Here is a 23859-nt window from a genome sequence, read left to right on the forward strand (position 1 = left end):
AATCGTCTTTGCTATGTCACTATCATCATCTCGGATTTGGGCCAACTCTACAGCCAGAGATCAAAAATTCACTTCATTTTGAGGCAACACATCCAATTTTAACTTTCCTCTACTGGTCTCAGTTCTCAAGTTCTACACAGAAGAACTTGTGTTTTTCATACCCAGATGCACCCAGCTCTGTGCCCTGAAATACTGATTTCTATGAATCACATCAAGAGACTACCTTCTGCTAAGCTCCTGGTTGGCTTTTGAAATGAGACTCATGAGCAAGAGATCAGAGAGTAAGACAAGCGTGAGGTCAGGATACATATTTCTTCAGCTCTCTCCTTGCAGGTGACTTGCAGAGTCTAGAGGTGTGTCTCCACTCAGGTGGGGCTCTCCATAAAGCTCCCCTTTGCTGGTCCCTTGGGCCTAGAGATGTTATCGACACCCTGCTATTATTACTCCCAGAGTATCAGTCAGTCCTTTTTTTTAATTTATTAATTAATTTATTTTTATATTTATTTTTGGCTGTGTTGGGTCTTCGTTGCTGTGCAAGGGCTTTCACTAGTTGCGGCAAGCGGGGGCCACTCTTCATCGCCGTGTACGGGCCTCTCACTATCACGGCCTCTCTTGTTGCGGAGCACAGGCTCCAGACGTGCAGGCCCAGTAGCTGTGGCTCACAGGCCCAGTTGCTCCGTGGCATGTGGGATCTTCCCAGACTAGGGCTCGAACCCGTGTCCCCTGCATTGGCAGGCAGACTCTCAACCACTGCGACACCAGGGAAGCCCCAGTCAGTCCTTTTTAATAACAGCTTTATTGCATAGAATTCACACACCATACAATTCACCCATTTTAAGTGTACAAGTCAATGGTCTTTAACATATTCGTAAAGCTGTGCAGTCAGCACCACAGGTAATGCTGGAACATTTTCATCACTCTAAAAAGAAGCCCCACACTCATTAGCAGTCACCCCCCCTCCCATTTCTTCCCAACCCCTCAGCCCTAAGGTAGTCACTAAATCTACTTTCTGTTTTTATAGATCTGGCTATCTGGACGTTTCATATAAATGGAATCAGTATGTGCTCTCTTGTGACTGGCTTCTTTTAGCTTTATGTTTTCAAAGTTCATCCACGTGGAAGCATGTATCAATACTTCACTTCTTTTTATTGCCAAATAATATTCCATTGTATGAATATACCATGTTTTGTTTGTTCATTCATTAGTTGATGGATATTTGGGTTGTTTCCACTTTTCAGCTATTATGAATAATTCTACTATGAACACTGTGTACACATCTTCATGTGAACATACGTTTTCATTTCTCATGAGTTAACCTAAGGAATGGAGTTGCTGAGTCATATGGTAACTCAACCTTTTGAGAAAATGCCAGAATCTTCTAAGCAGCTACCCATTTTACATTCCCTTCAGTGATGTATGAGGGTTCCAATTTCTCCATATCCTCACCAACCCTTGTTATTATCTGTATTTTTCATAGTAGCTGTCCTGGTGCATGTGAAGTGGTATCTTATCGTGGTCTTGGTTTTCTTAAAACCCTGGGTTTTTTTTCTTCTTTTTTTATAAATTTATCTTTTTGTTTATTTATTTTTGGCTGCGTTGGGTCTTCGTTGCTGCACACCGGCTTTCTACAGTTGTGGCGAGCAGGGGCTACTCTTCGTTGCAGTGAGCGGGCTTCTCATTGTGGTGGCTTCTCTTGTTGCGAAGCACGGGCTCTAGGTGTGCGGGCTTCAGTAGTTGTGGCATGTGGGCTCAGCAGTTGTGGCTCGTGGGCTCTAGAGCGCAGGCTCAGTAGTTGTGGTGCACAGGCTTAGTTGATCTGCAGCATGTGGGATCTTCCCGGACCAGGGATCAAACTCGTGTCCCCTGCATTGGCAGGCAGATTCTGAACAAATGCACCACCAGGGAAGTCCCTATACCCTATTTTATACCCTTATAAGGACTACCTTTATTAAATTCTCCTCCAATCATTTCATTTAAGTCCACCATCTGTTTCCTGACAGACGCTGAATGACTCAAAGACTAATCCTTTTCCATATTTTTGAAGATTGTTTTGAATCCTTTCCAAGTTTCTTTTTCAGGCTAAACAACTCCTCTTTATATGAACTATTAGTTTCCAGATTATTTATCCCCCTAATTTACCAGCTTTAGACATTAAATTATCAATGTCCTTCAAATTATTTTACCCATAAGTGACATACGTGAAATGACCAGTATACATTTTACCATGTGATTATCTCATTAGTTATGGACATTATATTTCTTCTATCAGTGTTGTTAAAGATGCCATTATATCTTGTTTGAGCAGCTATGTCCTACTGTTGGCTTATATGGAACATAAAATCAACTGGAATATCTTGACAATGGACTATCAATTCAGATATCCCATAGTTGTAATTGACTGATTGATTTAAAGATTACATGGAGAATTACTTTAACACTATTAAATTTCATCTCTTTAAGTTTTGGCCAACACTGAGCCTATCACTGACTTCTGAGTCATTTGGTTCTGAGCACCAAATGAGATAAAATGGGTTAAAGTGCCAAATAAGTCTTTGCCAAAAAAAGGCAATCAAAGTGTTAGTTTCCTCTTTTTCTTACTTCATCAAAGTTCTTAATAAAAATAACAAAGAGGATAAACCAATGAATAGAATGAGTGGCACCTGACTACAGACATCTCCTTAGATTGATAACATATACTAATCTATATCCTTTACATATGATTCTTTAATATTAATCCATATTACCAAACTGCCAACCAAACCAATTTCCTTCCTAACTTCTCAAAATTCTATAATATATTATGAAACTACATTTTATAAAAGATGATAACTGATAATAGGGTAGCTCTGTTAAGAAGCATTAAGTTAATTTTACATGATTGGCTCTTAGAGAACCCATACTGGCTTCTTGTGAACATTGTTTTCCTTCTAAGTGCTCAGAAACAACTGACATTATAATGCAATCTAGGATTTTACTGAAATCCTTAAAATATAACTCTTAAAAAATATAAACTTTTCTTCCACTTTAAATTCAGGGTAACATTTACTCCTCTTGAGTCTTCTGACACTTCTTGTCTTCCACATGTTTTCAAATTTTACCAAGAATGGGTTTTCAAAAATAATGTCTACCACCTCCTTCCCCAATAGGTATGAGTTAATTATGGGCACTCTGACCATTCAATACTTGAAATCAAAACATCAAAATATGTATCACCCTTGACTGTTCTCCCTTCTGCATCCCCAGCTCCCCACATCCAAACCATCAGCCAGAGCTATTCAAAATACATGAAATCTATGCCACTTGGTTACGTCTCACTAACTCCACTACTGTCTCTCTAGTACAAGTCAGAATCACCTCTAACTGAACTACTACGGTGGTCTCCCCACTGATCTCTCTGCTTCCATCTTTGTCCCCCTACAGTTGACTCTGCACACAGTAGCCAAAGTAAGTTTTTAAAAATGTTCATCTGACCAAGTCACTCCCTCACTTACAACCAGCTTCTCATCACATTTAGAATAAAATCCAAGGGATCTGACCCTGCCTTCCTTTCCAGTTTCATCTCCCTAATGCTCTCTCCCACCCTCATCACCCACCACCTGCTTTAACTACACTGGCTTTCTTGCTGTTCCCAGAACTTAACAAGTTCAGTGTTTCTGCTGGGTTCTTCCCTTTGCCATCTCCTCTCCCTAAAGTCTCCCCATAGATCTTCACGTGATTTGTCATCCCTCAGGTCTCAGGTATCATCTCCTCATAGAACTTTCCCTGTCCTCTTTATCTAAAATAGCACTTCCACAACCTAAATGTTTAACAACAGAGGAATGGATAAAGAAGATGCTGGACATATATACAATGGAATATTACTCAGCCATAAAAGAAAATGAAATAATGCCATTTGCAGCAACATGGATGGACCTAGAGATTGTCATACTGAGTGAAATAAGTCAGGCAGAGAAAGACAAATATAGTATGATATCATTTATATGTGGAATCTAAAAGAAGGGTACAAATGAACTTATTCACAAAACAGAAGTAGAGTCACAGATGTGGAAAACAAACCTATGGTTACCAGGGGATAAGATGGGGGGAAGGATAAGTTGGGAGATTGGGATTGACATATACCCACCACTACATATAAAATAGATAACTAATAAGAACCTACTATATAGCACAGGGAACTCCACTCAATATTCTGTAATGGCCTATATGGGAAAGGAATCTAAAAAAAGAGTGGATATATGTATATGTATAACTGATTCACTTTGCTGTACACGTGAAACTAACACAACATTGTACATCAAATATACTCCAATGAAAATTTAATAAAATAAAATAAAATAGCACTTCCAGCCCTACTCCTTACTCTACCGTATTTCCTTCATTCAGTTTATCACTTTCTCTAAGTATTGTACATTTATTCGTTTATTTCTATCTTCACCCCTAGAATCTAAGCACTTTCAGAGCATGGCTTTTTCTGTTTTGTTCAACAATATGTACTTGGCCATCTATAATAATAACCAACACACATAGTGAGCACTCAAAACAAATTTTTTAAGTAAATTGAATGAGAACCCCCAAGGAACGAATATAATAATATAAATTCTGATCTTAGTGGAAACCAGGAGAAACACGCAGGGCTGAGGGCAGCTTTGGCACGTCTTCCAGTCACATGGGCTACAGGAACCCCACAAGACAGCATGGTCTTCATTCACCAACTCCATCAGTCAACAGACCAACAGGTGCAGTCTGAATCTGCTGAGATCAGGGAACCGCAGCATATGAGAGCCTTCAATCTCGAACGTGGGCCGTGAGTATTTTTTTCCCTATCTCAGCCACCACTCTCCCAATTATAATAAATGAATAAAGTAGATTGAAGCTAAGGAAAAATAAAACAAAATTAGAAGCTGGCAAAATGCAAGCCCACTGCCTGGGGCTGATGGATGATGACAGCTAGCAGACAAATCCTGTTCCCCCTCCTAGATTCTGTCTACTAAACAAATCAGCAAGCTCGTCAATATCTGCACTCATTTACCTTCTGCGGCAACAGCTGCTGCAAAATCACGATGCTGACTTTTTGGGTTGTGGTCTTGCTCATGGGACACATTTATAGGCCAAGCAGGGTCAAAAGATAACAGAATGACAACCAATATTATAGGAAATGGTGTTGTAAGGGCTTGGAAGATAAACAGCTTGGGAGTCCCCTACTGAGTCTACCACTAGCCCCTGTCCCTCCCCCCAATAACTGGATGTTTGCATGATGAGATGTGAAAAGTTCATTCTTGTGCTAGTAATTAACTGTAAAACTTCCAAGAAAGACATTCAGTGATTAAACAGAAACTTGTGAGATACATAATCTTATACCTGGATTATGTTTTAAAACATGATCTTTTTCATGAAAACTAGTATTCAGTGTGGAAATTATATTTTAAAATGGCAAAAATCTTCTATTCTTCACAAAATTATGATACGATTCTGTTTTCTATTGTAGCATAAGAGAAATTTTGTCTCTCATCTTCAAAGAAGAAAGAAGAGATAGGACCAAATACAACATATACAATACAACAAATACATCTTTCCCTAAAAGTTTCAAATGAAAATAGCATAGGAGGAAAGAAAGGGCTTTTATGATTAATTTTACAGGCAATGGTTTCCAGGCACTTACATGAAGTTAAGGATGGCAAAATATTCTTTCTTTTTCCCTAAATAACTTTTTTTAAATTTTTGTTTTATTTATTTATTTTTATACAGCAGGTTCTTATTAGTTATCTATTTTATACATATTAGTGTATATATGTCAATCCCAATCTCCCAACTCATCCCAACCCCCCCTTCCCCCCCTTGGTGTCCATATGTTTGTTCTCTACATCTGTGTCCCTATTTCTGCCTTGCAAACCGGTTCATCTGTACCATTTTTCTAGATTCCACATATATGTGTTAATATACGATATTTGTTTTTCTCTTTCTGACTTACTTCGCTCTGTATGACAGTCTCTAGGTCCAAAATATTCTTAAAACATCCTGCATTAGGAAAACATAAAACTATGAGTGGTTTAGTTAACGAAACACAATAGTATTTCAGAACTGAGACTCTGACCACCATTAATTAATTAGGGGAAAGGTGACTAGAAGAAAATGGGAGACACAGCAGACTGCCTGAGTCTATTTCAAGCATTTTCTCATGAGGGCCCTGAAATTCTTCAAAGTGTGTTTTATCACTTACAACAAGAGAAACCCTGCATCTCTCTCTGGTGAATCATGCCCGTTCGTACCAAGTGGCAACAAAGGGTAGAGACATCCCAAGAGAAGGCAAGTCTATACTCACCTGAGAAAGAAAAAGAGAAGGTCATCAAGACCCTTACTGCAGCTGAGAGAAGACAAGACACAAGACAGAGAAGTGTTAGGTACAGATCAGCTTCCCACTCGCCTTCAGCAAATTCTACTGATTTCAATCATCTGTGCAGAGGCTGCTTCCCAAGCCTTATTTGTGCAGGAACGCCACTCCCACTGGCGATGCCATTCCTGGCTGACATCTGTTGACTGTCCAGACCAAGCTGAAGAAGTGGGAACTACTGGGGAGAGATGTCAAGGTCCTTGTCATTTGAAGAGGTCTCCCAGAGCAGGTGTGGTTATTCCCACTTCTCCTCTGCTCTCAAGCATCAGGTACCTACCTTATTAAGGCACTCACCAAGCTGTAGAACTGGTATTTGCACAAGTGGCAGTATCCCTAACAGACTGTGAGAAAACATGTGCAATTCTTTTGGGGACACATCTGGAATGGTAAGTACCTGAAAGAGCTGATCAGTGCTCATTAAGGTGTGAGCAAAAGGGTGTCCTCTTGTTCACATTTCCCTGAAGTTAAGAATGAAGATGAAAACACAGTAGATGTGCGTTACGGCAAACAACAAAAATAGTATTTTTATTTTTTTGCAACCACAATTTTCTTACTGGCTTTCTACAGAAGTCTAAAGTATTTTTTTTCCAAATTATGACAAATGTTTTCACTAGATGGTGGGCTTCCAGAGGCCAGAGATAATTTTCTCTCCCTTAAAATAAAGCTTGATGATCTCACAGATTCTCAGTAAATGCCTATTGATTAATGAGTATTCTACTAAGGCCAGCTAGATATTGATGATTCTCCCATTTTTCTTCCTGTTACTCACTATACCTCCCCTTAAAAAGAAACTTGTTTTAAATGATCAGGCCCTTTCTTCTGCAGTGAATAAGAGCTTTATCTAAAATGTACCACCACAAGGGGGGGGGACTGCAGGGATATTCACTCAGGCACAGAGGCTGGAGGATGAGAACAGAAAACACAGAACTAGATTTTTTTTAAAAAGAGCTACTACTTTGTCAGCAGCCTCAGGTCTTTGGAACCCAGAAGCCACAAATCAGTATCTGGTATCAGCCTTCTACAAGGCTTAATCAAAGGAAATTTTAAGAGAAGAGCCATTTCAGAAATAAGAGTATTAATGGTGACTTAAAGAAAGTAGAAATAATTGGAAAAAAAAAATTCTTTCCCTTTTGCTCTCTGATTTTCTGTGTGACTTCAGGTGTATGAGCAAGTCCTCCGTGTCTGACTTTCCTTATCTATGAAGCTGGTGGGAAAACCACTGAACTCCACTAACTGTCAGTAATTCTAATAGGAATTAAGTTAAATATTTCTACATTTTGTGACCCTTAAAATTCCCAGAGGATGGCTAGCATGGTGAAATAATACTATAGCATCCTCCTTATGGCAATAAACCATCAATAATGTGTATTCAGGACTGCTATCTCTTTCATTACCTATTCCAGGGCGCTGGAAAGAAGTAACTTGTGTTATTTTGTGGACCCTGACAAAAGCAGGGCTGGTACCTTGTCAGCCCTGCTGGTACCTTGTCACACTACTGCTTCTAATCTTCCAGAACTCTCAAGCTGAAAACCACTTTCAAACAGAGATTTCCTGGGTACCGTTAGCACTGACATCAAACCTTCAGTTCAAAGGTCACATCTTCTCTCCCACTCCCCTGCCGTCTGGGTCTGGCCTGCCCTCACTGAACGAAATGCCCTCTTTATCTCAAAGAAGTACAGGCTGCTATGAGAACGAGTCTGGGGAGGGAGGTTACTGATTGCAATTGTTTGGAAGATTCTCATAATTGCAGCAAGGGATCCATCCTCTCATGTCACCTAAGTTGGAAAATGGGTCAGACATAATGCATTTGGTTAAGTGTCTAAACTGAAAAGGTGCTATTTTATTTTAAATGGCATAGTCTTTACAAAGGCTAAGGTTACTGGTGCAATGCTCTCTCATTTTAAAACGTATCAGGGACATGCCCTCTGAGGGTCAGGCTTTCATTTGCTGATGTTAATTCTCAGCTGCCTGCTTCTCGTCCTTCATTGTACCCTGTGTCTTAGCTGGGCACGCTCCTGATTCCCTGCTACATCCAGACGGTCCATGTAAATAGTGTTTATGTTAAGGAAGTCATGTTCAGTGTGACTGGAGCACACAGAAACTGATGTTGTTGTCACTTTAGATTAAGCTCTTATTTTAGTAAAGGAGGCAATTGGAGCAGGCGGCTGAGTGGCCGAATGAAATATTCAGCTCATTTCATTTAGAGCTGCCTGGTGTCCATTGTTCATGGCGGCAAGTCTAGTTAACCATGTCGGTGCCGGCACGCAGCAGCCCCCGCTCACTCACGTATCCTCCAGCTAACACTTTTTAAGTCATCCATCAACACACCTAGAAGTAATCAGGTGAGCGATGTAGGCACAGTCACCCCTGGATGCATCTTTGTGAACTCCTGTCCATTTGTGTGCTCAAAACGGATGCTTTCAAGGTGTGTGCAGAGTATGCCTCAATTTCCAGGTACAGCTGGAAGATGGGTGAGCACAAAGATACTTGGGACACCGGGTTTTTGTGAGTCAGCTAAACTTTTAAAATGTAATTAATGTGTTTACCAAAGGAAGAGGTTGGGCTTAACTCCTTGAAACATGTTAACTACTGCCCTGAGACAAGGAGCTGTTGAAAACACAGGTAGACACCACTGTCCCAAAACAATGCACTAGCTACGTAAATTATTGTTTGAAACTTACTATTTGGAAGGACTTAGGTATAGAGAGCCTTCATAGTACTTTGCTACTTTCCTGGGAGTGCTAATTGTGTTCTGGCCATATTTTGGAATTTGAGGCACCTGTTCAGAGACTCTCCTACCATGACAATATAATCCAATCCCACCAAAAAGTCGGCTTTCTCTTTCCTTCTCTCTCTCCCCATCTCCCTCTCCTCATCTCTCTCTTCCTTTTCCTATCTCTCTCACTCTCTTTCTCTCCCCCACCTCCATCCTTCCTTTTTCTTTTGACAACTTACACCAGAAAAGGTGGTTGCAGGAAATGATAAAGTAAATATTATTTTCGTATATCAAATTCCTGGTTAAGTTTTTCACCCATAAAAAAAATGCTCTATAGATGAATGATTTCATCACTTCAAGACCCTGAGAAGGTAGAAACTCTTCTTTGCTACAACTTACAACTTATAGAAACTCTTCTTAGCTACAATATTACAGATATTACTTAATGTCCATATAAAGTACCAGTCATCACTGAACAAAAATAACTAATTGTTATTATGGAGACTCATTCAACTCCAAAAACACAATGAGTGACAAATACATAGTAGGCTCTATGCTGGGCTAAGAGTAACCCTTAACTTCATGGTATCTAAATATTTAATAGCTCTTCTGTGGATCCAGGTTTTGTGGGGACTGAGAGCTTATGCAATTTTAGAAGAGAATACAAATTAAAATGTTTAATTTAACGTGAAAGTGAATATTTATTTACAGTGGAAAAATCCCAACAAATTATTACTTTAAAATGCTGAGAAATATCATAAACATCACAAAATCTGGGAAAAAACATAAGATTCATCTTAACTAGCTCCCCAACCACACCTCTCTAATACTTTTCCCCTACAGTTGTTGGCTACATACTCTCTGATTGCCTCTTTGTAAATATCACTTTCTATAGAGAAAATGGAAAGATAATCCATTCTTTTATCTAGTATGTTTACTCAAATTGTTTTTTTAACTATTCACAGTTGGGATTCAGAAAACATGCAACTGCACAACACAAGATACTTGCTGCCTGCATTACTGCTACAAGTTTCTGCCCTAAACACACAGATATTTGAGAAAGTCTATTTATGTAATATTCATCAAAAAAGAAAAAATGACATGATGCATTAATAATAGCATGAACTGCATTAGTCATTAAATTCCTAACAGGAGAGAACTTCTATTGTGACTGGGCATTGATACAAACCATAGCCTCTATTTATAACACTATACATCTAATAACACGAAAGTTTTCCACAGAGTAGCTCCTGGCTCTGTATGTTTCAAAACTAGTTGCATTAGGTATCGGCACTGAAGGGACGTATCCATAGGACATTACGGCCTCTGGCTCCTCACCTGTGTGTCACGAGGCTCTAGTAAACTGGCAAAGTGGAACATCATCAATGGCTCCACCACTATACATGGAAGTTTGCAAAGAACATACCTATATCCCACCTAATTTAAAATCACTGTATCCCCAGCGTGACTCCCCACCACCTCCACCAAAACAAAATCATGGCCTCTCCAATGCCACTGCAAAACAGAAAAGGAATGGGGAGGGAGGTTACAGTGAAGGCACTGGTCATAAACGATTGCAGGTAAAATAGCTTAGATTGCAAACTTTACAAAATATATGATTATTTGAACACATTGCCTACAGGGTCTCTGAACTTGGGAAAGAACTCATAGGAGTGAAGGGCCCTGAAGCTTAGTTTTGCCTCTGGTGAAATAATTGACTTCTTTTCTGGGGGAACAAATGTTTTTTAAATAATAAATATCAGATATTTGTCAATAATTGTGATTATAAATATCTATTAAAAGGATCTTATTTTAAGACACAGTGAGTACAACTGGTAATTAACAATAATTGAAGAATTCAGAAACAATACAAAAGAATAATGTTTGGAGCAAATTTTGGTTTTGGAATTATAAAACTGTTAGTAACCATCTTCTAAAAACTCAAAGCCCTTCTGCATCTAAAGTATAAAGACAATGTGAAATTAAACAAAATTTTAAAAATTGTCACATATGTCAGCAGCTAAAAAACAAGATCATTGTTGAGAAGAGCGTGCTGAGGTAGCCACTGGCAGGAAGACTGTGGAAATACACATTTGGAACCTTGTTTTCCAAAGAGCCTATGGAAATAAAGAAGAGAAGAAAGTAATTCCAAAATTTAATTTTGATGGAATTTTCTCCTGTGCTGACTCTCAGAAACATACAAATTGTAATCTAATAATACATTATCTCTAAAAATTACACATAGCTTGTGTGTGTTGTATAAATAGGTACAGCATATTTCTCCACTAAACAAAATATTAAATCAAAATATTCTATGCACTCATAATGTAAGAAAAGTTTTCTAGATTTTTTAATATGAGGTTTTCATATTGAGTTCATCCATTTGAATTATCTTTGAATATGCATTAGAAATACACTAATTCTGTGCACTCATATTGACTAAAAAGATAAAACATAAACTTGGAGTCCAACTGTCAGTTCTTAAATCCAATCCATAACTCAGCATATTTGTGAAAGTAAACTTACCGAAGTTTTTACTGACTCCTCAAACTACTCATTAAGAGTTTAAGGGAAAATTGGTCTTAGATTTAGGAATCAAATTCCCGTTGAAACTTTTGAGGTGGATATCCCAATCTCTAAAGTGGGCGAAATGATCTGCTTATTCTTTTTAAATTTTCATGTCTTTCTATTTTGTTTCTTTTCTTCCTTCCTCCTCCTTTACTTTCTTGAAACCATAGGAACTGGGTGGTGCTGCCACAAGAATTCTTAGCAAATGAAATGTGAATTATAAAAAAATATTTCCGGGCTTCCCTGGTGGCACAGTGGTTGAGAATCTGCCTGCCAATGCAGGGGACACGGGTTCGAGCCCTGGTCTGGGAAGATCCCACATGCCGCGGAGCAACTGGGCCCGTGAGCCACAACTACTGAGCCTGCGCGTCTGGAGCCTGTGCTCCGCAACAAGAGAGGCCGCGATAGTGAGAGGCCCGCGCACCGCGATGAAGAGTGGCCCCCGCTTGCCGCAACTAGAGAAAGCCCTCGCACAGAAACGAAGATCCAACACAGCTTAAAAAAAAAAAAAAAATTTCAAGACATCAAGTTTTTGAGGGAGGTAGAAGAAGAAATAAGACTTTTTAGAAAGTAGCTGAGCAAGAGCAAAGCTAAAGCCAAAGCACAAACCCTCAATGGTTAGAAGTAGACGTTAATGAACAGAACCAATTATAGTCAACTCAAAGTCAACAACAGGGAACATTCAAAATCATTCCAATACATATACCGACAGACCAAATTTGTACCTGCCAAGTCTAGTTTCCTGTTTCACTTCTCTGGTCTCTTAATCTAAACAGACAAAATGCTTCATTGTAAAAGTACCGCTACCCCAAATATATCCTAAATTCCATTGGCTATAAAGAATAAAATGGTCCACATCACATACATGTAACACACACACACACACACACACACACACACACACGCATGCATTTTGATGAGTGTTTTGCAAGTTGTAGATTGCCAGAGGTTCAAATAAAGTATGCAACAGAAATGAAACTTATTATCAAACCAAATATTTTAACAGGAAAATGACATAAATTTCATTGTCTAAACCAGGAGTATGGCCTGTGATCCAAATCCAGCTCAACTACCTATGAAATAAGAATGGTTTAATGAATGAAAATTTATAATCAATTTGATGATAGAGAACATTAACACTAAACTACAATTAAGTGAAATGTCTCCCCTCCCAGAAAAGAATTCAATTTTTCTCATTATAAGACTTCTATTATTAAAAATTTACTCAATTATTACTATTATATTTTGAACTGTGTCAATAAAAATTTTGTGGAAATTTTTTTCCTCTCTTGAAGTACTTACATAATATCCTCAATTTCACCTACTAGCCTACAAAGCCTAAAATATTTACTATCTGGTCCTTATAAGAAAAAGTTTGCTGACACCTGGTCTAAAACAATCTCATCTACAAAATTGTTTTAGCCTCATATATTTCTAGCTTTTATAATATAGATATGTATGCATGCATTTAGAGTGTATAGTAATGACTGCTCTCATAAAAGACTTAGGACTACCTCCTAATGCTTCCTAAATCACTATCAGGAAAAAACCACAATAACTACCCCTGAAAAACAGATTCCTATGGAGAGCTCACAATAACAGATCACATTTATCTCACCTTATAGAAAAATGAAAAGGAGGTACTGATTTTACCCAATAATTTAGTTTAAAAAAATTAAAATTATAATGTTCAATGCTAGTGGAAGTGTAGACAAGAAAACCCACGTCTACACTAACTACAGCAGTGTTAAGTGGCACAGTCTATCTGGAAAGCAATTTGGTAACAGAAAACAAAATGCATTAAAATACTTACACACTTTGATATAGTAAATCAACTTTTGTAAATCCAAAAATGTGAAAACATACATACACATAAAGATGTTCAATAAACTGTTACCTTCGACAGTGACCTGACTCTAGCATTTTTTTTTTTTTCTGTTAACAGCCTTACTATTCATCAAGTTATAGAAGGGAGAAATCTTGACACTATCCTTTCCCTCACACCAACAGAGCCAGTAATTCCTCCCCCTTAGCCTTCCACATCTTTTTCTACTTCATCTCTACAGCTACAATCTTGGTTTAAGAATCTGCCATCCCTCTTCTGGACTCCTTCAATATCATCTTGGGACTAGATCTGAAAAGTGAGGCCTAAGCTTATACAATTTGGGGGCTCTTTAAAGAAAAAGAAGGTAAAATTGTGGGTACAAAATGTGCGTTACCAATGCTACCCAACATTAAGAGAAGCATAACAGAGGGGTAGTAAATATTATAGAAAGAGGAAGCACTCATAACAAACTGAAGTTAAAAACTCATACTCTTGGCAAATTTTATAAAAACACAGGACCACAAGAACACGTTTTACAGTCTCCACCAAAATACCGCTAGAGGCCCATGCAAGCCAAGCGGTTTTTATTTAAGCTTTATTTCAGCTTCTTGGTATATCTCACTCCTTACCAAACCCTTAGCTCCTGAGGGCTGCAGTTTCTAAGCTGTCCATCCAATCATATTACTGATAAACAATTTTTCTAAAATGAAATTCTAAACATATCCCTTCCCTACTTGAAAATCTTTCTTGCCAGTAGTATAATTGGTACAAATCCTTCCATGATATCACCTCCACCTACTTCTCCAACCTCATTTTCTGTGGTTCCAGAGGTGCTGCATTATTTACAGTTCCTTATGATGTTATTTCAGCAGATGTTCTTTCCTCTAACTGAAGTGTATTTTCTTCTATTTTCTGGCTAACAGATTTCTTCTAATGTTTCTGTCCCAACTTACATGTTAAAGTCTTCCCGGACCTGACAACAGAGTTGATAGCAAGTTCTTTGGCCCACTCTCCTCCAGTATTATACTTACGACCTATTATAAGGACTCATCCGTGATGTGTTTCCCCTGATAAATTAAAATCTCCTTCAAGGCAGAAACCCTGTCCTAGCCATCTTTATCTCCCAAGTGCCTGAATTAAGTGCTCAGTAATCCTTAGTTGAACAAATGAATGAAAAAGGAAGAGAAGTAAATATACCAAAAGATTACTGTTATTGCTTTTGGTCATTGGTATTGTTAGTAATTTTTTACCCTTACTTTAAAATATTTTTGCTATGTGGCTGTATTTGTTTTATAATGGGAAATCTAATTTATAATAAAATATTTCTTTGAGGCTTACTCTAATTTTCATTAAATCTGCTATCTAATTCTCTTAAAATTCTGCATACCTGTGCCAGGTTTATTTACATGGCCAACAGTCTACTTTACTTGAAATCATGTTTAGATTCCTGTACACAATTAGCTAAATAAATATCATTAGTGCAGCTTCATTAAAGTGTATTTTTCTTAAATATTTCTCAGTACACATATTTCTCAGTAAGTGAGCATCTATTAGAGTTTTGGCAAGAAAAATCTTATAATGGACTTATTTCCATAGGTATATATTTCAAGCACTAACTGAAAGGAATAATAAAAATGTTTTGCCATCTGGAATAAAACAGTGCTAAATACTACAAGATTCAAATTATGTTCATATGCATGAAGCCACGTTTCCAAATCACTATTACAATTTCTATCTTCCACATAGGATGCACTAAAGAATTGCTTTTATGAGGAAAATATCCAAAATAATCTGATAATTCTCCTAAATATAATCCTCATTGAAGCTGAACATATTTTATACTTTTTTTAGTAAAACTATCATTATCACTATCCAGTAAATGCCTGCAGGAACTTTATAGCAAACATTTTATTCTTTTTCTTTTACATTATTTAAATATTTTGTTTTATTACACATTGTTTAAATATGCTCTACATAGAGTAGACCATGTACACACAGCATATTTAGATATGAATACAGGTCAGGAACACCAAAAACACAAACCACAGGCCATAGGAATAACATCACCGAACTCACATTGACACCACTTTAGTAGTTTCAGAGCCAGTTGAATTCTTCATAATCTATACCTCTAGTTCAGGTATAACTTCATTTTCTAGCCTATGGTATGATGGTATTAGATTGAACCTCTCCACAAACACGTTCCTGTTCCTCCTTTGTGTTAAGATGTTATCCTGAGTTCTTGTGATAGTATGATCTATGTCTAAGTCTGAACTCCTTTGCTGTGTGGATCCATGCCCCAGCCAGTCTGGTTTGGTTGTTTAAAGGAGTAACAGCATTCTCCTCATTGCACAGGGCTGCATGCAAGAGTCACCTGAGATGAAGTGCAGTACAGCAGAAAGAACGAACTTTAAAATCACACCATCATGGTGTGGAATCCCCACAATGGCATTTCAAGGTCTGTGTGACGTTCAAGTTATTGAGCCTCTTTGAACCCTGGTGTTATGGGTTGAATTGTGTCCCATCCCCAAATTCACATGTTGAAGTCCTGACTCCCAGTATCTCAGAGTGTGACATTTAAAAATAGGGTCATTGCAGATATAATTAGTTATGTTAAGATGAGGTCATTAGTGTGGGCCCTATTCCTATATAACTGGTGTACGTAGAAAAAAGGGAAACTTGAACATAGAGCAGACACTCAGAGAGGAAAGATGGTGTGAAGAGACATGGAGAGGATGCCATCCACAAGCCAAGGAGAGGGGCCCAGAGCAGATCCTTCACAGCCCTCAGAAAGAACCAACCCTGCCAATACCTTGATTTCAGACTCCTATTCTCCAGAACTGTGAGACAATACATTTCTATTGTTTAAGCCACCCCATTTGTAGTACTTTGTTACAGCAGCCCTAGCAAACTAATATACCTGGTCTCCTCAAATGTCAAATCCTTAATATAAAGGATGCAGCGCCATTATAAGGGTTAAAAATCACATCATAGATACTCAAAAGAGGGCAGGCAATATTTTTTATCATATAGGGTATAATATTTGAAGTATTTTATTTCATTTCCTTGAATCTTGCTTCTTTCTCCATTCAGTCAGCCAAGTTGCTATACTCTACGCTCAATTTTCATAAGAAAATTGTTGGCAGAGCAGGGAAGCATGGGGGAAGGAGGAATGTCAATTATTGGTTTTCGAGTTTCAAAAGCCTAAGACGCTCTGAGAAATTAGAATGATTCTCATGCATTGGAAACAGACTTAGAAGAGACCCTCCTATTTATTTACTAAGCTAAGAGCAGATTTAGATACCTCTGAGTGGAGAATAAGGTAGTCAAGGCATGTACGGACATTAGTGAATCTAGATGCCAAGTTGGGGGTGGGTGGCTGAAACTTTACCCTCTCCCCACCACCCTAACTCCTCCTAGTGGGGCTGGAATGACCAGATATTAGACTGGAAGATTCAACTGAGGCACCTTCATTGAACAGGCATGAAATCCCAAAGTAAAGGGCTAGATCAAAATCCAGATTAAAAAAAAAAAATCATAAGAACTGGATGGATGGTTCTAAAAGCCAACCAGAGAATGTAAAGGATCAAAAGGATAGAGGTGAGGAAAAGCATTATGAAATGGTTCTTGGATTGAGCTGCTGCCCTATGGCAAGTCCCACCTCACCCCAAGCAAGAGGGATGGAAGGGACTATTTTCTCTCTCAAATCTTTAGAGAGGCTTCAAAGGAATAGTTTAGACAGCCTGGACTTTGGGAAACCCAATGGACTGCAGACTGGCTCCCACCTTGGAAATCGGGAGGACAAGAGGGTAAGGCTAGGAGCAGCTCTGGAATTTTAGAAGTACCCTCAACCCCTCCTGCCCTTGGAGGTTCATGAGATGCATGTTTTCACAAAGCTGGTGTGGGCCAGGGATGAGACAGCCAGACTGAAGCCCAAGATGACCATCGGGAAGTATTCTTGATACACTAAATATGAGTTCATGTGGGATGGATTAGCTGAAAACTAGGAGCTGAGTGGGAAGTGGACAGCTGAAGGAGAAGCCTTGTCCAAGTCAGGAGAGTTGAAGACAAAGGGTCCAGCAAGGGAAGCAACCAAAGTCCCCCCAAAGTGGCCAAGTGACTATCAGTTTTAAGCATCTGCCAGGCCCAGAAAGCTGGAGCCAGCTTAACATAGCACCAGTTCATGTAAGAAACAACCCTAAGACACTCTTTTCCCTTTCCTTCCCATGTTCCAACCCCTAAGGATTTAGCAATAGCAGCTAGCCAGTTGCGGAGGAGGTGACAGATAGAGAAAGAAAACAACACACCCTCTCCCACTGCAATAGCCCAATCCAAAAAATGGGCCTCAGAGAGAAGAGGAGAGATGATTTGATATTAAATGAACTTTGAAGCTACGATTATGGTCTGAGATTGGACATTCTAATTTCTGAATGTCTGTGATTTAAAGTGTGGATAGAATTTTTTTTTTTAATCTAAGGGTAATCCCTATTAGGTATGGAGCCTACCTGAGACCTAAATTTCATCCAGAGGCATGGGAATACCCACCTCCATTCCCCAATTCATTTTAAAGAAACAACAAGAAAAAAACTAAACGATTTCCTAAGTTGTGCTTGTTCGAAGTACTGTTACAGAGAGAAATCCCAAATATGTTGGTAGGAGATAATGGAGGGTGGAAAGGATTTTCCTTCTTGGATGGAGTCTGGACCTTGGAAATGACCAAGTAATATGTCCAGGTAGATGGACCTGACCAGCTTTGCCAAGGACCTCCCACAATAGCATGACTCAGAAGCAACAGAACAAGGACCACGTGCTTCAGAGTGGCATTCAAGGAGCAAAGAGCTTTATGCCACCCCAGAGAGTTTCTTCCAGTTTAGCAGGAGCACACCCTCATGTGCCCGGGAAGTATCTGGAAGAAGCCAAGAGAAGGAGAGAAGATCCTCGAAGGAAGACCAAAGTTTGCCTCAGCAATGGCTCACAAGTACTGACAAAGGATGAGAGGACAAACATGACTCATAGAGAGATGACAGCCTAGGAGCAGATATGTCACCCCTCGCCCTCATAACCTTACCTAGAATTAGGATGCAACCTCAAATTGAGTCCACATGGTCAAATGAAGGGTTAAAATATAATGTAGATTTAACTATAGACGAATAAAACAAGTTACATTTCTTGCACACTCAGTGTGTAGACACATACCTGCCACATGCGGGGAAGCTTGTCCAAGACTTCCAAGGATCCTCTTAAAGTGTGTCTTTACACTGTGAACTGATTAACAAGCCTAGAAGAGAATTAGAGCTAAGTCACTTAGAGGCAGATTCATGGTGTGAGGAAGTTGACTCTCAAATCTTAGCTGTTTGGGGAAATGCCAGAAGATTGTGACAAACTGAACCTGACAGAATACACAACATCCACTACCACAGAACTCTTAAATTCCATCTAGAAATTTATAGAAGCATCAGCAGAAGGAAAGAAAATAGAATGAATCAGCTCGTTTGGTTTGTTTTTGAAAATCAAATGCTCCAAATCCCAGAAGAAAACATAGAAAAGAGTAGGCATAGTAGGGGACTTAAGGTTCCTATCCTAAAAACTTGGAATTTTTAAAAGCATCAAACCTGTTTCTAATGAGAGAAGACAAATAAATCCAAGTAAGGGAATAGATTGTGACAGGGGTGTTACTTTAGAGAGACTATTCAAGGAAAAATCCTCTCTGATAAGGTGACATTTGAGCAGAGACCAGGATAAAGAGAGTAAGCCAGATGGAGGAACTTTCCAGGCCGAGGGACTAGCAAACACAAAGGTCCTGTGGTGACAGCCTGCTGAGCATGTGCAGGAGGAACAGCAAAGAGGCCACCGTGGCTGCAGCATGATATGTCAGGGGGAGACAAGTAGGACATGAATGATGTTGGAAAAGGCCAAGGAAAGGCTTTGAATTTTAAACTAGAAGCCATTAGAAGGTTGTGTTTTTCTTTAATCAAATATTTTAGTTTGACATCATTGTAAATTTTCATGCATTTATCAGAAGTAATACAGAGAAATCCCCTGTATCTTTTACCCTGTTTCCCCCAATGGTAACATCTTGCAACGTTATAGTACAATATCAAAACCAAGATATTGACATTGATAGCTAAGATACAGAACATTTCCATCACCATAAGAGTCCCTCAGATTGCCTTTTTATAGCCCTCCCATCCTATCTCCTTCTTAAAGCCTGGAAACCACTAATGTACAAATTCTATAATTTTGTTATTTCAAGAATATTATACAAACAAAATCATAGGAGCAACACAATTCTCTGGAGATTCATCCAGGTTGGTGTGTGTATCAACAGTTCGTTCAGTCATATTGCTGAATAGTGTTCTATGGTCTGGATAATTTAACCATTCGCTCATTGAAGGGCACTGCTTTCTTTCTAGTTTGAGGTTATTATAATAAGTAAAGCTGCTATAAACATTTGTATACATGTTTTTGTGTGAGCATAAGTTTTCCTTTCTCTGAGATAAATGCCCAGGAGAGCAATTGCTGGGTTTTATGGTGGTTGTATGTAAAGTTTTCTTTAAAAACCTGTCAAACTGTTTTGCAAAATGGTTGTACCATTTTACATCCCCATTAGCAATGCATGAGTGAGCCAGTTTCTGCAATCCTTGTCAGCATTTGGTGTTGTCACTATTTCTTATTGTAGCCCATTCTGCTTTTCTCTAATGGTTAATGATGTCAAACATCTTTTCATGTGCTTAGATGATATCTGTATATATCCTTTCCCATGAAATGTTTCTTCATGTTTTTGTTTATTTTCTGATTGGATTGTTTCATTTTTTATTTTAGAGTTTTGAAAGATTACACTCTTAATACCAATCCTTAATACAAGTCCAAATATATAGTTTGCAAATATTTTCTCCCAGTCTGTAGCTTGTCTTTTCATCTTCTTAACAGGGTCTTTCATGGAGCAAAAGTTTTCAATTTTGCTCAAGTCCGATTTATCAATTTTTTATTTTATGAATCATGCTTTTGGTATAAAGTCTAACAATGTTTTGCCTAGCCCTGGGTCCTGAAGATTTTCCTTTTTTTTTTTTTAACATCTTTATTGGAGTATAATTGCTTTACAATGGTGTGTTAGTTTCTGCTTTATAACAAGATTTTCCATTTTTTTCATAAAAATTTTATTTTTAAATTTTACATTTAAGTTCTCTATGTACTTTGAGTTAATTTTTGTATAAGTTGTAAGACTTAGGTCAAGGTTCATTTTTTTCTTTATGGATGTTCAACTGCTCCAGTGCCATTTGTTGAGAAGGCTATGGTTCCTCCATTGAATTGGTTTTGCACCTTTGTCAAAAATCAATTTACATTTGTGTGGGCCAATTTCTGGGTTCTCCATTGTATTCCACTGATATATACTTGTATCCCTCTGCCAAGATCACATAGTCTTGATTACGGTAGCTATATGATAAATCCTGAAATTGGGTATATTAATTCTTCCCACTTTATTCTTCTATTTAAAAATTCTTCTAACTATTCTGATTCATTTGCCTTTCTATAAAATTTTTAGAATAATGTGGTCTATATCTACAAAAGAAATCTTGCTGGAATTTTGATAGAAATTGTGTTAAACTTGTGTATCAGTTTGGAGAGAATTGATATGTTTGTTATGGTGAGTCTTCCAATCCATTAACATGGTATATCTATTTACTTAGATTTTCCATCAGTACTGTGTGGCTTTCATCATACAAGTCCTATACATGTTTTGTTAGATTTATACCTAAGCATTTAAATTTTTGAGTGATTATAAATGGTATTGTGTCTTTATCTTTGGTGTCCAGTTGTTCACTGTTATTACATAGAAATATAGTTGATTTTTGTATGTTTATCTTATATCTTACTACTTTGCTGAACTCACCTATTAATTTTGAAAGGTTTTTTTTTTTTTAAGTTCCCTGGGATTTTCTACATAAACAATCATGTCACTGCAAATAGGGACAATTTTATTTCTTCGATTCTGATCTCTATGCTTTTAATTTCCTTCTCTTGTCTTTTTGTACTGGCTGGAAATTCTAGCACAGTATTAAATAAAATTGGTGAGTGCAAACATTCTTGACCTTGTTCCTGATCTGAAGAGAACTAACTATCTTTCATCATTAAGAGTAATGTTAGTTACAGAATTTATGCAGTTTTCTTCAGATGCTTTATATCAAGTTGAGGAAGTTCTCTGTTCTTATTTTTCTGAGAATTTTTATCCTAAATGGGTGTTGAATTTTGTCAAGTGCTTTTTCGGCATGAATTGATAGGATCATGTGATATTTCTTCTTCAGCCTGTTAACATGGTGAATTGCCCAACAGTTTTGCAAGTACTGAACAAACCTTGATCCCTGGAATAAACCCTACTTGGTCATGGTATATATGTTATTTTATATATTGCTGAATTCTATTTGCTAATATTTTGTTAAGGATCTTTGTGTCCGTGTTCATGAGGGATATTTACCTCTAGTTTTCCTTTCTGTACTATCTTTATCAGGTTTTGGTATCTGGGTAATACCACTTTCATAAAATGAATGGGTTTCTGAAAATGATTGTGTAGAACTGATGTTACTTCTTTAAATGTTTGCTAGAATTCTCTAGTGAAGCCATCTGGGAGTGGAGTTTTCTTTTGAAATGTTAAAATTACTTGTTCAATTTCCTTAATAGTTATAGGGCTATTCAAATTATCTATTTAATATTGAGTGAGTTGTGGTAGTGTCATTTGAGGAGTTGGTCCATCTCATCTAAGTTGTCATTTATGTGTGTAGAATTGTTTCTAGTATCCCCTATTATCCCTTTAATGTCTGCAGGGTCTGCAGTGATACACTTTTCATTCTTCACACTGGTAATTTGTGTCTTATCTGTTTTTTCTTTGTCAGTCTTGCTAGAGGTTTGTCTACTTTATCAGTCTTTTCAAACAACTAGGCTTTTTTTGTTGATTATTTTTGTTTTCAATTTTACTAACTTTTGTTCTTAACATTATTATTTCCTTCCTTCTGCTTGCTTTGGGTATATTCAGCTCTTCTTTTTCTAGATTCTTGAAGTGTGAGGTAAGATTATTGATTAGAGACTTTTACTTCTTTCTAATGTATGCATTTAATGCTAAAAACATGCCTCTCAGCATTTCTTTACCTGTGACCCACAAATTTTGATGTTGTATTTTTTATTTTCATTCCGTTCAATGTATTTTTTATGTTCCTTGAGACTTCTTTTGTGACCCATAGATATATATAATGTATGTTACTGAATTTCCAAGTGTTCAGAGATTTACATGTTATCCATTATTGATTTCTAATTTGATTCCATGGTAGTCAAAGAATACACTCTTTATGATTTTAATTCTTTAAAATTTGTTGAGACTTGCTTTCTGACCCAGGATATGGTCTATCATGTTATATGTTCCATGGTTAGATTAAAAGAATATGTGTTCTGTTGCTGTGGGGTGGAGTGTTCTGTGAGTACCAATTAGAGTCTGTTGGTTACTGATGTTGAGTTTTCTATATTCTTGCTGATCTTCTATCTAGTTTTCTATCAATTGATGAGGTAGGGGTGTTGAAGTCTTCAACTATATTTATAAATGTGTCTTTCTTTTTTCAAATATGTCATTTTTTGCAACTCAGTAATTTAGTGTACACACATTTAGTATTGCTGTGTCTTTTTGATGGAGCAACTCTTTTATCATTATATAATATCCTCCTCTGTCACTAGTAATTTTCTTTGCTCCAAAGTCTACTGTATCTGATATTAATATAGCAACTCCTGCTTACTTTTTATTAATGTTTGCATGATACATTTTTATCCAATCTTTACTTTCAACCTGCCAACATCATTATATTCAAAGAGAATTTATAAAGATACAGCATTGTAGTTGGGTGCTATTTTTTTAATACACTCTAACAACCTGTCTTTTAATTGCTGTATTTAGACCATTTACGTTTAATGTAATTATTCATATGTTAGGCCTGAAGCCAGTAATTTTATTTTTTGTTGTCTGTTTTTCATTTCTCTGGTTTCTTTTTCTTTCCTTCCTTCAACATTTTTTATAATTCAATTTTGATTTATCTATAATGTCTCTTTGTACAGCTTTTTTAGTGGTTGCTTTAGGTATGACATCAAATTACATAATTTATCACAGTCCGATGGTGTCATCATATTACCAGTTTGAGTGAAAGGAGTCATGAATCATGTCCTACTGAATATTTCTGCAAAAATGTGGGATTTGGCAAATCTAAACATCAGAATAAATGTAGCTATGTGAGATACTGTCCTGTTTCCTCCCCAAATGCTCCTGTTTTCCCCCACTTAGAACTACATACACATTCATACCTCCACTAAAATGATAACTGAGATGTG

At 37.5% G+C, this 23859-nt stretch overlaps 1 protein-coding gene across 6 annotated transcripts in view; it reads right to left on the reverse strand.

The window, feature by feature from the left end:
* SOX5 (SRY-box transcription factor 5) overlaps positions 1 to 23859 on the reverse strand; it is a 995182-nt gene that overhangs the window by 840733 nt on the left and 130590 nt on the right. For 3 of the 6 annotated variants that reach the window (XM_059935454.1, XM_059935450.1, XM_059935451.1), the window contains exon 2: positions 18694 to 18775. The exons of the other annotated variants lie outside the window; for them this stretch is intronic. The gene's annotated coding sequence lies outside the window, so the exon portion shown is untranslated. The remainder of the gene's footprint in view (positions 1 to 18693; positions 18776 to 23859) is intronic. 6 annotated transcript variants of the gene reach the window in all.

Source organism: Balaenoptera ricei, chromosome 10, assembly GCF_028023285.1.
Source record: "Balaenoptera ricei isolate mBalRic1 chromosome 10, mBalRic1.hap2, whole genome shotgun sequence".
Lineage (NCBI taxonomy): Eukaryota > Metazoa > Chordata > Mammalia > Artiodactyla > Balaenopteridae > Balaenoptera > Balaenoptera ricei.